Raw genomic sequence first — 16,085 nt, 5'->3', positions numbered from 1 at the left:
GAATCTATTTTATTTAAAAGCAAAAAAAAATAAATAATAATGCTAACGTGCTGGAAGGTATCCTGGAATTTTGCCATGAAAAAAAGATTGAAATGTTTTTGATTATTTTCAAAACCTTACTTTTCAGGCTGTCGTCCACAGCATTCAGACAACGGTTTAAAGAGCCAGCTTCGAGAACGTGTCTCTGAGATGTTGACTCATTAGCTGGCCCTGCAAGTGGTGGAGTATGAAATGTGAGAGTTATTACGACCATTCACAACCACAACGCTGTATAGTATTCTGTGAACAACCCTAGCCTTATACAGAATTGGCAATTAGTGTGCACTGCTATAATGCTTTTTTTTCTATAGCTGATCTGGGGCCAGTCTCACAAAAGCTCCTCTAGCACTTAGCAAGCCATTTGTAAAAAATACTCTAGCAGTCTTCTTTTCACTGAACAGTATTTCAAATTGGTGTGGGTTTTTGTTCGTGCAAATCAGCTCACCTATTCAAATGGTTGAAAGACTAAATATATTCTTTCCTCTCATTTAATTTTCCTCAGTACTATTAAGCTGGCTTTTGCAGGCTGTCAGTTTGAAGTGCTTTGTGAAACTAGCCCCTAAATAATCTGCTTCAGTGATTGCTTCTCTTTCAAGATGTGAGATAAGAAAATGGTTTAAATAAGGGTGTCACAGCTTCGAGGAAAATCAGGCTCGTGCAGCACATTGTCAGTTGTGGGATTCCTGTAACCCTGATGCTCAAGGTTTACATTTTGATCATAGTTCATCAGGAAGATTGAGTGAAAGCCCCCTTTTTTGTGTAGAATCCATGTAGTCCTTCATGAGTCATCCTTTTAAGATGTCCTTTAGAATGATGGCTTTAATAGCAGTAAATTATTCTGACACGGTAAGTAGAGCTGTCAGTGTTGAACTATCTGAAAAATAAGACCCAGCTCTCTCTATTCTGGGTAGCCTGTTCAATCTAACTGAAAAAAAAAGAAACTGATGACTTGGTTTGATATTGTGTTGAGAGAAGCGGGTCTTAACTGACAATCGTCAAATGAGAGACACCCACCTACATGATCCAGACATCAGCTTTCAATCAGTTTCCTCTAAATTTCCTCTTTCTGACCACATAGAGAATTTGTGCTTTTTTTGTGGTGAAGGGAGAATACTGTATAAACAGTAGGTTTAATCTCATGCTCATCTCTTCATCCAAATCACATGTCCTGAAGATATGGGAGAAGTTACAAGTCCCAGATCTCTAAAACAACACATCTTCTTGGCTGCTTTAGAGCAAACATTTTAAGGTGTGAAACCATAGTGTCCGGATCTGTCATTTTGTGTGATCTGTAGGATTCTTTGTATGTTTGCATGCTCATGTGAGTTTATCTGCAGGCAAACTCAGTGGTGTAGACACATGCATAGGCCTACCTTCATGTCTCTGTGTGCTTGGCAGGTGCCTTTTCAACCAAGCCTGTCTCGTACATGTGAGGCTGGTAGTTGCTGTGCAGAGCCACAGAAGTCTGTCCCCTGTGATTGTGTGTATTGGGATGTTGACTGTAGTCTCTAGGAGCAATAAAGAATATACTTCCCACAGTGCAACCCACAGTGGAGGAGCTGGGTCTCCTCCAGGACACAGCATCTGTTTTCCTGCCTCTCGCAGTCAGGGAGACCTAAACTTGTCAAGCAGGGGTTGCATCTCTGCAGGAGATCCTGCTGTAAAACCTGACGAACAAGGCATCTGCTGAGCTGCACCAGAAATGTGCAGCCCTGGATTCCAGTCATGTATGGCTGAAGGTTTATTAGGGATAGTGCTGGAATGGGAGAAGTTATTCCATCTCCTGATTTTTGCCCATCCTCTTTCAATGCAGCCATGCCCACAATAATGTGAGGTATGGACAGTAATCTGCATAAATTCCACAGGCAGGTTTCTTTACTCATAACAAAGTATGCAATATTCTCCCTCCAGACTGGATGCCTCCCTTTTTTCACTCTGATGTAATATTATACATCTACAGTTAAATCAGCTATCACCCATGATAAAGAGAAAAGGCAGCTCCATTGTAAAGGAACAAGTAATAAGTTTATTCCATTGTATGCTTACAATAGAGTTTTGTTAGTTAATCAAATAGATCAGTGATACAACTCAAGGGTTTGAGTTGTACAGTCCAGACATTGTCAGTTCTGGGCAGCTGGCAATAGAGACTGGGACTGTCCAGTCAGTACTCTCAGGTTTGCTATGTGAAAAAGTGAACAGCTCTAACCGTGCCTGTTTTGGAGGAAGGTTTTCACGATTCTCAAGCCTCCACTAATGGTGCCAGAGGTGTTTGTAACAGTAAGTTGTCTTCTTTTACATTTTGTATTTGGAAATCCTTTAAAATAACAGCTGCAATTTCTTAATGAATTCTGATTAAAGAACTCCTAACTTGTGTCTCATGTACTGTAATTCCTCAATCTTCTGTAGTACCTTGTGTGAACTGTGTTCTGGATTCAGCCTGTTCTTTCACTGACCTCAGACATGAAGCATAACTCAATTACTACAACATAATTGCATGAACAAGGTTGAATGCAACCTGAAAACACACAGGACCCAATGGGATTGCCTAACGTAATCAGGTGCTATTGCTGCAGTATTTGTTTCATTTTTTATTTTAATTAGTTATTATCATTTTAAAGTGTTGCTATTCATTTTTTTAAAAGACTGTTAATCAGATTTTTAAGATCTTCATTTTCAGAAGGAACATCCTTTGCCCCTTTCTGGTTCCCCTAGGTAGGAAAGGAGCAAAGATGAGCAGTTCAGTCATTGTTCTCATCCTAGAAAAGAGATCATTTTATATTTGTATTCTGATTTGTGGATATTGTAAAACAGTATTGTTAAAACATGCATTGGCTGTTTTTGTCTTACCTGTTCTGAACCCACAGTATTATCCTTGTTGAATTGTTCCAGCATTTTGTATAAAGTGACAAAAATCATGTCTTGATTTTTGTAGTGTAACTGTGTCTGTGTAGGCCAGATTTTTAAAACTGTTAGTAGGACAATTCCTAGGAAAAAAACTGCTGTTTATTGTTCTTGGTGAATGTTTTTATTATCCTTTCTTTGGAAATCCCATTCTTGCACAAGGGCACTCTAGAAAATGAACAGAGCTTTGTCAGATCTAAGTATTTATGGGTTTTGTGACAGCCACTGAACTTATTACCAGATGGTTTACTCACGGCACAGAAAAAAAGCTAAAGCACACTGAAAATGCCTGTACCCTTTGCCTGGAACTACAGACTAGAATTGTGTCGCACGTTACATTTGAAATAGAGAGCAGAAGTGCTCCTTGAATGTTCGAGTTACGGTATCTGTTAGCTCAAGATATACAAGGCTTTGATTTATTATCCTACGCAGGGAATAATTATAAAATAACCTTTTATGTCATTCTCAGTTTCCTCTGAGAGCAAGGCCTGTCATAAATAATACTGCATGAGTGACTTGGTATTTCTTATGGATGAAAAGGCCGACGCTGTTATCAGAGCAGAAAACAGATGTTAATGCGGTTCTGCTCCAAAAGGTGAACTTCAGTGTTCTGTGGCAGAGATGAAAGGACCCTATAATGAGTGTTCGCAGTGTTGAAAAGTTGAGTTACACTCAAGTGTGTGTCTGTCTCCGGATTAATGACTTTTCAAGCTGTTTCTGATTGTCTTCTCTCCCTCTCCATCTCTTTATGAGGTACCTGGCCTTCTGAGCACAGTGTGACCCAAAGTTTTTCCAGATATTCATTCGCATTATATATATATATTGTGTAGATATAAAATGTATTAGCTTTTTCCATTTTCACAGCAATGAAGGTGCTGGAACCATCTAAAGAGACTTTTAATTCCTCCTGAGTTCCACAAATGAGCAGAAGTTCCACAAAAGTATAAGTAACTTTCATGATTCCTCCCTTTTCAGAATTATGAAAACAGCAATATTAACTCCCACAGTTCAGAGCAACCATGTGTACTCAAATCACCATAAACCTGAGAGGTGTTCCTTATGAAATATTTATATATTATTTATATCTGTGTGAAGACAGACGTCTGTGGTTTAAAATAAGAGTCCAGACTCACATTGGATATGTTCGATGATTTTTAACTGACATCAAGAAAGCCTTTCATGTCAGTTCAGACATACGCTAGTGATTAAGGATTTGATTTTTCTTTAATGTGGATTTCACAGTTGAAAAGCAGACTTGTCAATTGAATTTTGAGCTAGCCTTCTTTATTTTGGTCCAGATTGTAAGATTATAAAAAGTAATGTAATCTATTAAGCAAATCACACTTAAGCTGCCACTTAAAAAAATACAATGGCAAAGGATAATATTATTCCTTTACATGAAAGCAGAGGAATAAATGAGTGTAGCTAATAACTAACTTTTCATCTGGCTGTATGTATCTCAGTAAATGCTGTATATGCGTGTGTACTCATTTGTAAATCACTATATATATATAAAAGTATCACTCTAAGTGTTCAGTGGGTGTATGCCAAGGCACTCCAAGTGGCATTTGAAATACAATCTGGATACGGGTAGGAATTAATAATTTTGGCTTAGACTTCATCTCCTGAGCAAAAAAAAAACGTACAAGAGCTTGAAATCTTCTCCAAAATATGCTCTATTTGCCCCCGAATAGGCAATGTACCGCCAGGGACAGAAAAATGAGATTAACTGCATTTGGCAAGCTGGTCCCCCGAGTCTATATAAAAGCGTGATAGACCACAGTGTAGCGGGATATCGGGGACTTGGAGGGAGCAACAGATGGTCCTGGCTGAGGAACAGTAAAAAAAACTGCTTTCCGTGAGGAGCAGCTTGGCATCTTCTATTCTGGAGTGCTGTTTGCTCACCTGGGGCTGGCTCAGATGTTTCCTGGTCTCCCACCTGTTATGCAGGTGACACCCCCTTCAGCTGAGCCTAGTCCCCAGGACACAGTTCCTTACCAAGCAAGAGTAGCTCCCTCCGTTTCAGGCGCTCTGCCTGTTGGATCATTTTGCAAGTTAGATACAGTCCTGTTAAGACCATATGGGGCTACACATGTGCCCTTCGAATCACTTTCCAATGCTGTGTATAATTGTACTTCATTTTCTTTTTAAAAAATGTATTTGTGCATTGATAAGGAAGTATTATACAGTATGTGTGATTGATACAATTACCTACAGTACCTATTGATACAATTCCTGCTGATTGTTTTATATCTTTCGTTGCATTAAATAAAACTGATCAAAATGTAGATGCAGAAGGGATGATATTGTTATATTCTGATGCACAGAAAGAACCAAACTTGGACAACGAAGGAATCAAATGTCTATGGGAAAGACATTTCCTGTAGGATGTAAAAAGTTTGCTCCCTTGTTTTGCAATGAACCTTAAGAACAAGCAATTATCTGAAAACGTGATCTGCAAAGCAGCTACAGTGTCATTGCTGCAATACACATGGTGCTTTTTCTACCAGAGAAAGATCAGACAGTGGGACTTGTGAATCCGAAACGCAATGAGGAGAAGAAAGAGCTGACACAATGGTCTCTGATATTTAAAAAAAGAAACACAAAATGCATGTTATAGGAGTTTTGGGTACAGGGCACTAGCTATTCCATTTAATCGTGTTTTGTTACTGATGCCTCTTCAAGGTTCGGTGCTTCTCTCTTTATACTGTATTGTACAGTATGTACAGTGCCTCTTCTGAGGCTTTCTCTCATGCTAGTTGCAATAGTGCTGTACACAAGCTGATTGAGCATGCAGGAGCCCAACTTGCAGACCAGTACCCCTCTGCACAGATGTGCATCCTTTGCCCCTGAATTTCAAAGTCAGTGCCAGCTTGGTATATTGGCATTTCCAAACTGCCTTGTGCTAACTGTCACCCAATGTTGGGTGGCCTCTCATTTGTTTTGCTGACATTTGCCTTCATTTGATTGTGGGTTTAACAGGGAAACCAAAATTAATTGCAGTGAAGTCTAGTTTGTCTGGCTGAAATGTCACCCTTCTATTACATGTGCACAGTGACACGGTGTGGAAGAGGCAGTGAGAAAGTAGGAGGGAGGGGGAGGCTTTCCATAAGAATGCAAATACCTGTTGATTTCGGCATTTCTTCTCTCCTGATTCATTCGTGTCTTTTGTCTTCAGCTGACATTAGGTGGCATTTGTCACTTTACTTTGCAGCTCATAGAGCACTAAATCTTTCATGTCAGCTTTGCAGACTGGCAGTGGAGAATGATAAACTTTTGTGTTTTGCATATATCTAATATTTATTTTACTTAAATTCCCTAAAAGTGTCAGGGAGCCTTAATTCCCCTTCCTTTGATGCTACAATGCCTGCTCCACAGAGTAAATGGCAGGGATCATTGTGTTCCCTATGTTTTTTTCAGCACCAGTGAGAAAAAAATCAGAACTCCACATGATCAAAGTGTGGTAATACACACAGACGATCCTTGGCAGGTTTCTGAGGAGATTGTTTCAAAGCTACATGCTTTCTCACAGGACCACTGTTGAAAAAAAAATATGTTAAAGCTAGTCTCTGTGGAGCTAGCTGCTTAAATAATGTCTGACAAAGTAAAATGAGGCCTTTGCTGGATGGATTCAGTAAGTACAGTTGGTTTTACAGAGAGTAAATAGCTGCAGTCTGTGTTATAGATATTACTTATTCTTTTCTTGTTACAGTCTCTCTTGAAACAGTGGCCGGTAAAGGGCAGTGTCTCAGCATGTGGGGATGGGGTCTGGCAGAGCACTCTGTCATTAAACGCCCAGTGATTTCCTCTCAGCTGTCATTCCTATTCTGTTTGCTGTCCTGCCGAGATCCTTTGGCATCAGAAAGGGAGAGTCAGCTACAGTTCCAGCTACAGTAGGCTCTCTATAATGAGTGCTAACTGATCTTCCGAGACCATAGGGCGAGGGAGCGGGGCCAGTGGAGGGCTGGGACTGAGGCCGATTCTCTCCCAGCCTTCTCGTTAATAACTCGCAGCCAAAGAGCAAGAGCAAGAGATTCCATGACCTGCTGACCCATGACCTCCACTGGCACACTGCCTCCGCAGGTTGGCAGGTGAATTGGTGCCTCACTGAAACGAAAGCATACTGCAGGCGAGAGACGTCTGACTCATTTAACAGGCCACCGGCTCTTGAGAGAAGCCATTTGCAAGAATACCTTTTTCGAAATTCTCATTTTCTATCAGAGAATCAGGCTTCTGCAATCTAGGCTTAAGTGTAGCCAGATAATAAAGTTTCTGTCTTTTACCTTTTTAAATGCCTCACCAAACGTCTACATTTGTCTTCTCATCACAGGGCTTCGGCTGTAAGTAAATGAAAAGCACCAAACCCCAGCACAATCTGTTTCAGAATGAGAGATACATTTGTTTTCACTTTTTCCCAGTGCCAGCTCCCTCTGATGGTATGATTAACGATGCTGTCTGGTTCATTGCTTTTTGTGCCTTTGACACAGGTCGTGTTTTTTAAATTGCTTCCAAACCACTAGTAGATTGATTGCAATTGACATGTAAATTGATAAGGAGCACCTTCGAAAGGGTAATCCATTAATCATGAAATCTCTGGGGCTTCTCCCTACTAGTATCAATGTTGGTTCAATAGGCATTTATTACTATTCTGTGTACTAATGGATAAGGTTTCCCCCAAGGAACTGACCTTTATGGCCTCAGCAGTCTATTCCGGCTCTCATCCTTTCTTAAGCTTTTGTATCCAATCAGAGCTCTAAGTAGCAGTGCTTAAAATCCTCGAGAGGTGAAAAGAGTATGGAATGCAGGTTTTATTATTCAATGAAGATGTTATGAATAAGCTGGCTTTCAATATTATCTACCTAGAACTCATGTGTCCTGTTGAGGCCATGAGGCCTAGAAAACAAAAATTGGATTATTTCTAAAACACCATTAAAAGCCTGGGGTACAATTGGAGACATTTTGTCTCGCCTGCCAGAAACAGACATTGCAAAATAAGTACCTTGCATTCTGCAGTGCAGTGTGAGCAGGTTTAACTTGACAAATGTGAATTTGCTCATCTCAGTCACAGGTCGTGCATACAAATGAGAAATTACTGAGGAATAAAAAAAACATGTTTTTAATAATAATGTTTATTATTTTCTTTTGTGAAAAGGTAATAATGTTTCCTTACGTGTTTATAAAGATTTTCATTCATCAAAGATATAGGAGGAGACCCACGTCATCTTCCCCATTGAAGACTAGCCCCCACCTGGGCGAGGCATCACAGACATTTTGCTCCAGCAGTCCCGCTGCTGAGCACATCAGGCAGACCAGTGAGAAGCTGCTACACCAATTGAATTACAAGGGGGAATCAGATGATAATTATTTAAACCCATTTAAATTAAGACAGAGACAAAGAACCTGTGATATTAAAAGAGCTTCTCTTGGCCAGCGTGGAAACAACACATGAACAGAAAACAACACGTACTGTAGACCCTTCATAAAATATCAGCTTTGTGACAATCCATTGTAGTTTAGTTTATCAGGAAATATGATATGGAAATTTCCTTGCATTAACTTTTGTTTACCAAAATCAACACTAACCTTATTTTGAGCCCACACAATTTCAAAACAAATCATATGACAGTAATGATGCCACTTACGTTTAAATCGTCGTGTTTCAGTCTGATATACTACATTAGGGCAGTGGCAACTTTATGCTGTATATCATAGAAAATATAAAGTTGCCACTGGTTGTCACCAGTATATGTAGAAAATAGCGTACCAATGTGTTTATTCAGAAGAAAAACATTCAATCGTTGAGACATCAGGGATCCATGAAGAAGGTTTTTCTGTTTGAACTGAATTCCTCTTTATTCTCTGGACACATTGTGCTGAAATACCAGCTTTTGACTCATGATCCAAAAGCTGCACTTATTGGGCCCTGCAAGACCAGAAACAGAGCAGGATTTCCTTTTCACAGTAAAAACACTGCAGGTATAAGAACTCCTGACATACCCCAGAATAGAATTATTTTCCTGAAGTATACAGGTATATGTTTTGAGTGGCAATGAATTTCATATCGATGTTAAGGATCGTTCATTTATGGGTGCTTATCCTTATTTTTCATTAAATATCTGTAACAAAAATTCAAACTGTTTTTCTTGTCACATAATATGTCTAGACTTTCCTGCCTTGCCAGTGAAATGGATTAACAATTCATAAATACATATGTACAGCAACATTGTGTGCATGTCTTTCACATTTATTAAATGAAGGCATGCCAGCTCACTTCAGCATACCTCAATGAAGATTTCCATGCACTAATGTTGTTTTTTTATTTTTGCTACAGGCCAAAAAACTACCTCTCATTTTTGAACAAAGCAGGAATGTTATAATGATTCCAGTAAAAGCAGACAAGGAAGAATTTTTTGCCTCCCCACCTCTTTAGCTACCTTCGGTTTCTGTACTCCTCCTGCTGAATAGTCACAACACACTTTGCTCTTTAAAGATGTCTAGACCCTGTGGCAGACTGGCTGCCCTCCCCAGCATGTAATTCAACCCGCTTGTACCCTGTCCCTGCCAGCTCAGGGTCCGTATAAGGATAACTAGGTTTCTGAGGATGGGCGGAAAACCAACCAGAGCACTACTGGTTGAGGAGCAGAGTTTCATTTTGCCCAGATGTTTAGGTTTTAACTATGTCAAGACACAGGAATGCAGAATATGTAGTTGAACATGTGCTATGTTTGTAGAAAACCTCATTTTAAATATTAAAATCCTTACCAGTAACCAGTATGTCTGTATATTTTTGAAAGATCTGCCCTGAACTTACCCAGCACATTGCAATGCAAATGCCACACTGGGCACAGACGCTGCTGATGTTTAAAGCCTGAGAACACTCCCGGCTGAGCAGACAGTTTCGGGTCTTCAAGCAACATTCTTTACAGCCGTTGGTTCTGTGCTTCTCATCGCCTTCCTCTCTAGCGCTGTAGCAGCAGCCCATACCGGTTCCTCGACTCGCTGACGTCTGCCTGCCCATAAAAATAAGATCGACAGCAGCTCAGTTCTACAGACTTTGATCCTTGAGCTCTTGTACTGTACACTTGTAATGTTCACTTTAACTTTACATGTGAATGAGGACTGAGCAAGCAGCTACAATGTGGGCTGAGCAGATGATTTATTGAACATCACAACATGTGTCAGCTTTTGTTGATCCCTGCTAACTGATCCTTCTTCTAAGAAGAGGGTATATATACTATATCTTATTATATTTTATATGTATACATGCACTGTACAGTTTTTAATATCAAAATTCAACCTATATTGGATTTTGGGAAACCACACTTTGTAAAACTTGGTGTTTAATGTTTTGTGTTTAATTACCTATTAAGATCTGCAGATGTTACTAACACTGGAATGGTCTGAAGTCCTGCTTAATTTTAGGAGTTTCAGTCAAGCTCCCAGGGCAGAGTGTTTCAATGGGCAGACCGACAAGGACACCCACGCACCACACCCTACTAGGCTGACTGGGACAGTGAACGTCTGCAGGGATGGAGAATGGTGAGGACTGAGGGAAACAAGACTATGAAATCTCGAAAGTTGAGTGCTTGGCCTATGGGCCTTCCCTTGCACACGTTTGTTTAAAATTCAGATCAATGGAAAATCAACACATTCATATGGAAATCAATGTAATGTAACTCAATAACTTCTAAAAGATAACTTGGAGACAACGTCACATGCTAACTCAGGAGTGGTGCTTACAGTATTGTACAGTGCCCTGGCACACCTTCGATCTAAAGGGATGTTGTCATGACTCACAGTGACCTGGTTGGCACACATGCTGTCACCTCTAAGTGCACCCTTTACAAAGATTCATTTTTTTAAAAAAAGTTTGATGTTGTCTGTGTAACATGAATAAACTATTTTTTTTTGTATTGGCTTTAATTCAATCCAACACTGTATTTAGAGTTACATATGTACCAAGAGGTATACTGTATGTATGTACTGTATATGAGAAGATAAAGTGACTGTGTTATTCAATCTTCTTATTACATGAAAAAGCTACACATCACTTTCAATGGATGCCTTTAACAAACCTACACCATAACTCCGATATGGAAATGACACTGTATTCTTAGAATTTAGAGATCTGGCATTTATTATAAAAGACATTGAATTAAATCGCCAGCTAAGCTGGCAAAGATGACATTTGAACATCATACTTCTGTAGCGCTTGTGATCAAAAACATGTAATAAAATCCATCAAGAGTTCCTCACATGAATGCTTACACTTAGTAGAGAAAGTAGAAGGAAAAGACAAGAAATGTATGAACAACAGCTATCAGACAGAAAGCCAAAAGAATTCAGCTCTTACCTTTGTCAATTTCTCCCTCTGTGCTTTCTCAAAATTACTGGGGTTCCTCCCTGTATCTTTCTGTACTTTTCTTACTATTTATGTCAGTTTCTCTCAGGTCAACACACCCTTCGCAATGCAGAGTCTAATGTGTGTCTCCACCTTCCACAAGAACTGCCAGTGCATTCCTCGGGCTGCTCTCAAACATCCACATGGGCAGGTTGTACCTGTTTTGCCTTTTGCCTGCCTGCTCACTTAAGGTACATTGTAAAGGATACCGACATTGGGAGAGTCACTTAGTACAACACAATAGAATACGATGCAAATTTCTAATTGAAATAAATAGTTTATTTAAACAGCAGTGCAAAAATAAAAAGCAGTGTAAGCAAATGCAAATCCAGTTAAAAGGCATCACTTGGAACTGCTTGCATAAAGGTAAGAATGTTTTTCAGTTTTGTCATAAAAGAATGTAGTTGATCAAAGAGCTCTCAAAACTCTGGATCCAGCCCTTTAGGACTTCAGTGACCAATTAAATACATGTTCACCAGCACAAACGTTGGCAAGCAGTTGCTGGGTTAAAAATCCTACATCTTTATGTCACTTTTCACTAATGTGACTGGAGAAGCAGTTTGAGAGTCACTGTACCTGCAAACACTGGCTCCATTGTATATAATTAACCACAACCAGCCGAATGAACTCATTGCTGATACAGTATGCCACCTCTTGTCTGGGATGAATATTTCTTTTGCAACAGAATTATCAGATATTTGTAGATTTGACATCACAGTTTCCATGCACGTCCTCAAATGCCACAACAAGAGCTCTTCCTTTGAAGGTATTGATATCACCTTGTAAATGTTCATTCACACACAGGTGACAACGGAGAATTTGTTTTTCTTTCTCCATTTAAGCCTGTCTGAGCTTTCACAGGTAAGTATCTATGGTACATTTTTACATTTGTTCCACGTACAACAGTTGGGAGTCAGTTAAAGTCAACTAAAGTCAGTTCCTTTAGTCAGAGGTGAATACTTAACATAGGGTACGTTAGTTTGCAGAGCAGAGTCTCCTTCATCCAAGTGTGGACGACAGCCTGGTTACTTAATAATGGGAACTACAGAGAACGGGAGACACATGATACAAACATCTCCGCTTGACCATGTTGCTGTCTTTGATCTACGATGTCTTCTAGGTACCAGGAATGATCATTAAGTCAGAGTGAGCAGGACAATAAGACATGAACTGAAAACAACATTCAGACTCTCTACATCACTTCACAACACGCCAATATAAATCCATTGAATCTTTGGTTTTCTGCTGATATCATGACAACCAATTAATGCCAACAGTTCTATGTTTAAATTTTGAACCCATGTTTAAATCTGAAATTCATTCTCCTTGCTCTTCAGTAAGATATATTAGGACATGGGAAACTGCACAGTATATCTCATGTAGAAAACAGCATAGTGACATGTGAGGAGGAGTCTTTATTCTGAAGTTAGATGCTCAGCCTCTCATACATCAGGGATTTATGTAGATGGTATTTCTGTTTATTCCATCTGAGCTCTGTTGTATTCTCTGGGCACTTGAAGATGTAATTCTAGCCTTCAAATCACGATTCGAACAGCTCAGAGCAGACATCATAGAAATGACTCTGAAAGACAGGAAACACAGCGGGATTTCATTGTCACTGTGAAAATACATCAGTTATAAAAACACAAATCATATTTCAGGGAATTATGTTTTCCTAAAGTACACATCGTGAGTGACAATTAATTGCAGGGTTGTATTATTGATCATTCATCCACATGTGCTTATTATTGTCATTAATTTTTGGGGGGTGAAATATTTGTAATAAGACCTCTTTCATGTTACACAGAATGTGGTCGGAGCAGGACTGAGTTTCCTGTTGTGCCAGTGAAATTGATAGATTAAAAAAATCATATATATAAATCGACAGCAACATTGTGTGCGTATCTTTCACATCTAATAAACACAATAATAAGCTTTGAAGTCATGTCTGCTCATCTCAGATCACTTCAGTGAAGGTTTACTCTACATGCCCCGATATTTGCTACAGGCACAAAACGTCTCTCATTTTTAAACGAAGCAGAGATGTTATTACCATTAAGGTGCAATAACATAAAGAAGAATATCATTATCCTTCTTTCTATACTCCTCCTGCAAAATAGTCACAACATACTTTGCTCTTTGAAGACATCTAGACCCTGAGACGGACAGTCTGCCCTCCCCAGCGTGTACTTCCACCCCTTCGTGCCCTGTCCCTGCCAGCTCGAGGTCCCACTAAGGATAAGTGGATGGGGGGGGGGGGGGGATATTGCTTCTAGAGACTCCATTTTATTCTTTGTTGCTGTGTCCACCTACTTGTGGCCATGTAGGCTACTTAGACAAAACTGTCCTCATAGGAAAATGCTATGAAAATGTCAAAACAATACCACAGGATTCCAGGAGTCATATTACCCAGAAGTAATAATATGGAAACACATTTACAAAGATAATACAAACCATTTAGTTATTTATGTGCCATCTATGCAGAAAAGTTTGGTTTAAATATTAAAATGCTGGTTTCTAATTGCCCAGTCATTATGACTGTAGACCTTTAAAAAACCTGCTTTGAACTTACATGTCCACATTCGTATGCATATGCCACACTGGGCACAGACGCTGGCGATGTTTAAAGCCTGAGAACACTCCCGGCTGAGCAGACAGTTTCGGGTCTTCAAGCAACATTCTTTACAGCCGTTGGTTCTGTGCTTCTCATCGCCTTCCTCTCTAGTGCTGTAGCAGCAGCCCATACCTGCTCCCCAAGCTGCCGACGTCTGACTTGAGCCAGGCACGCCCAGACAATTCCTGCATAACCAGAAGCAAGAGATCAACAGCACTGAATGCCACCATACCCAGGGGCTGTGCAGCAAAAGAAAGCAATGGACTGGGATACAGTATTCAAGCAAAGCAGCCTCATCTAAAATGTCAATCACACCTTTTGTTTCCTAAAAGTGCAGACTTGTGTTACAATTTAACAACTTACAAAGCAACTTAAATGAAATTGCATCAACAGTCCTGAGGTTCTAATACATATCTCTTTCTAAAAGAGGCTGGAGTACATCAATCAAAGACTACAGGTAATATTCCTATTAACTATACAGGCACACAGTGACTGAGCAGGCTGCTATAATTTGAGGCTGAAGCAGATGATTCATTGCATATCAATAAATGGGCTTGTCAGTGCTTGTTGATCCTTGCTGACTGCTCCCTCTTCCATGATGTGGGTAGATATACTGTAGATCACATAGATATTAAAAGAACAGAATTCATTTTGCATTAAAAACAATATTTAGATTTGATAGATATTTTACAACTCTGTCTACAGGAGAGAAGACTCGGCAGATCTCCATGAGCTATTAGGAGTTTGATGTCGGGTCTAATTTTAGGGGTTTCAGTCAGGCATCCGGGGCAGAGTGTTTCAATGGTGGAGCAGCTGGAGATGCTGGCACAGCCCTGACCTGCCAGACTGACAAGGACACCCACTCACTACACCCCACTAGGCTGGCTGGGACAATGAACATCTGCAGGGATGGAGAATGGGGAGGACTGAGGGAAGCAAGACTGAAATCTGGGAAGGTGAGTGCTTGGCCAATGGGCTTTACCTTCTACACTTTTATTTCAAGCTCCTATAATGCTCTTCTCTGCAATAAGATCCAAGCTTTATGTTTTCCAAAAGCAGGATACGGACCTCAGACTTTTCCATTATCACAGCAACACTTGACTTTGTGTGGCATTGTAACTTGTCATTTTTAATAAAAAAATGATTCACAGTGAACTGGTTGGTGCGCTTGCTATCACCTGTGAGTCCACCCTTAGTACTTACAATATGAGCAAACAAACTGTCTTTGATATTGATTTGAACTCATTCTCTCTTTACTGCTGTTAATATGAGAAGATAGTGTGCCTGAATTATCCAGTCTTTGCATTACAAGCAAAGGATCTTTCTGTCCTTGACTAGGATTCACTTTTACCTTTTGCTTGACACCTTTAATAAACCTACAGTACATCACTCCAAAATGAAAATGACACTATTCTTAGAATTTAGAGCTCTGGCATTTATTATAAAAGACAGACAATTAAATCTCCAACTATGCCAGCAAGGATGACATTTGAACATCATAGTTCTACAGTGCTGGTGATCAAAAACATGTAATAAAATCCATCAAGAGCTCCTATCATGAATGCTTACACTTAGTAGAGAAAGTACTCTAGAAGACAAGAAATGTATTAACTACAGCTACATCATCAGCTAGCCAATTTATAAAAAGAATTCAGCTCTTACCTTTGTCAGTTTCTCCTTCTGTACTTTCTCTTAAATCCTTGTATCTTTCTGTATGTTTCTTACTATTTCTGTCAGCCTTAGCAATGCAGAGTCTAATGTGTGTCTCCACCTTCCACAGCAGTAAAGAGCTGGCAGTGCATTCCTTGGGCAGCTTCAGACAACCACACGGGCAGGTTGTACCAGTTTTGCCTTTTGTCTGCCTGCTAGCTTACTTTGTAAAGGATACAGACATTGACTGCAAGAGTCATTGAATACAACTCAATGGAATAAAATGCAAATGTATTATACGGCGCCCATCAGACCAAGGCATCCTATATTAGTGTAAATAAATTCTGCTTAGAAACTCACAGGCAGCCAGTGTCAAGACCTCCACACCAGGGTGATGTGATCAGAGAGGCAAGCCCAGGTTACTCGCCTGGCATTTGCCACAATATGAAACCTTTCTTTTCTTTCTTAGTAACTGTGCAC

At 39.8% G+C, this 16,085-nt stretch overlaps 2 long non-coding RNA genes across 2 annotated transcripts; both read right to left on the bottom strand.

The window, feature by feature from the left end:
* Positions 1-8,053: 8,053 nt before the first annotated feature.
* LOC107078470 (uncharacterized) lies at positions 8,054-11,497 on the bottom strand. The gene is made up of 3 exons (XR_001479397.2): positions 11,294-11,497; positions 9,752-9,950; positions 8,054-8,863 (listed from the first exon to the last, which is right to left on the bottom strand). It is a non-coding gene; the product is annotated as an uncharacterized lncRNA (long non-coding RNA).
* A 136-nt stretch (positions 11,498-11,633) lies between these two features.
* LOC107078471 (uncharacterized) lies at positions 11,634-15,745 on the bottom strand. The gene is made up of 3 exons (XR_001479398.2): positions 15,618-15,745; positions 13,914-14,140; positions 11,634-12,923 (listed from the first exon to the last, which is right to left on the bottom strand). It is a non-coding gene; the product is annotated as an uncharacterized lncRNA (long non-coding RNA).
* Positions 15,746-16,085: the final 340 nt, after the last annotated feature.

Source organism: Lepisosteus oculatus, chromosome 9 (assembly GCF_040954835.1).
Source record: "Lepisosteus oculatus isolate fLepOcu1 chromosome 9, fLepOcu1.hap2, whole genome shotgun sequence".
Classification (NCBI taxonomy): Eukaryota; Metazoa; Chordata; class Actinopteri; order Semionotiformes; family Lepisosteidae; genus Lepisosteus; species Lepisosteus oculatus.
This window is presented reverse-complemented; position numbering and strand designations above follow the sequence as displayed.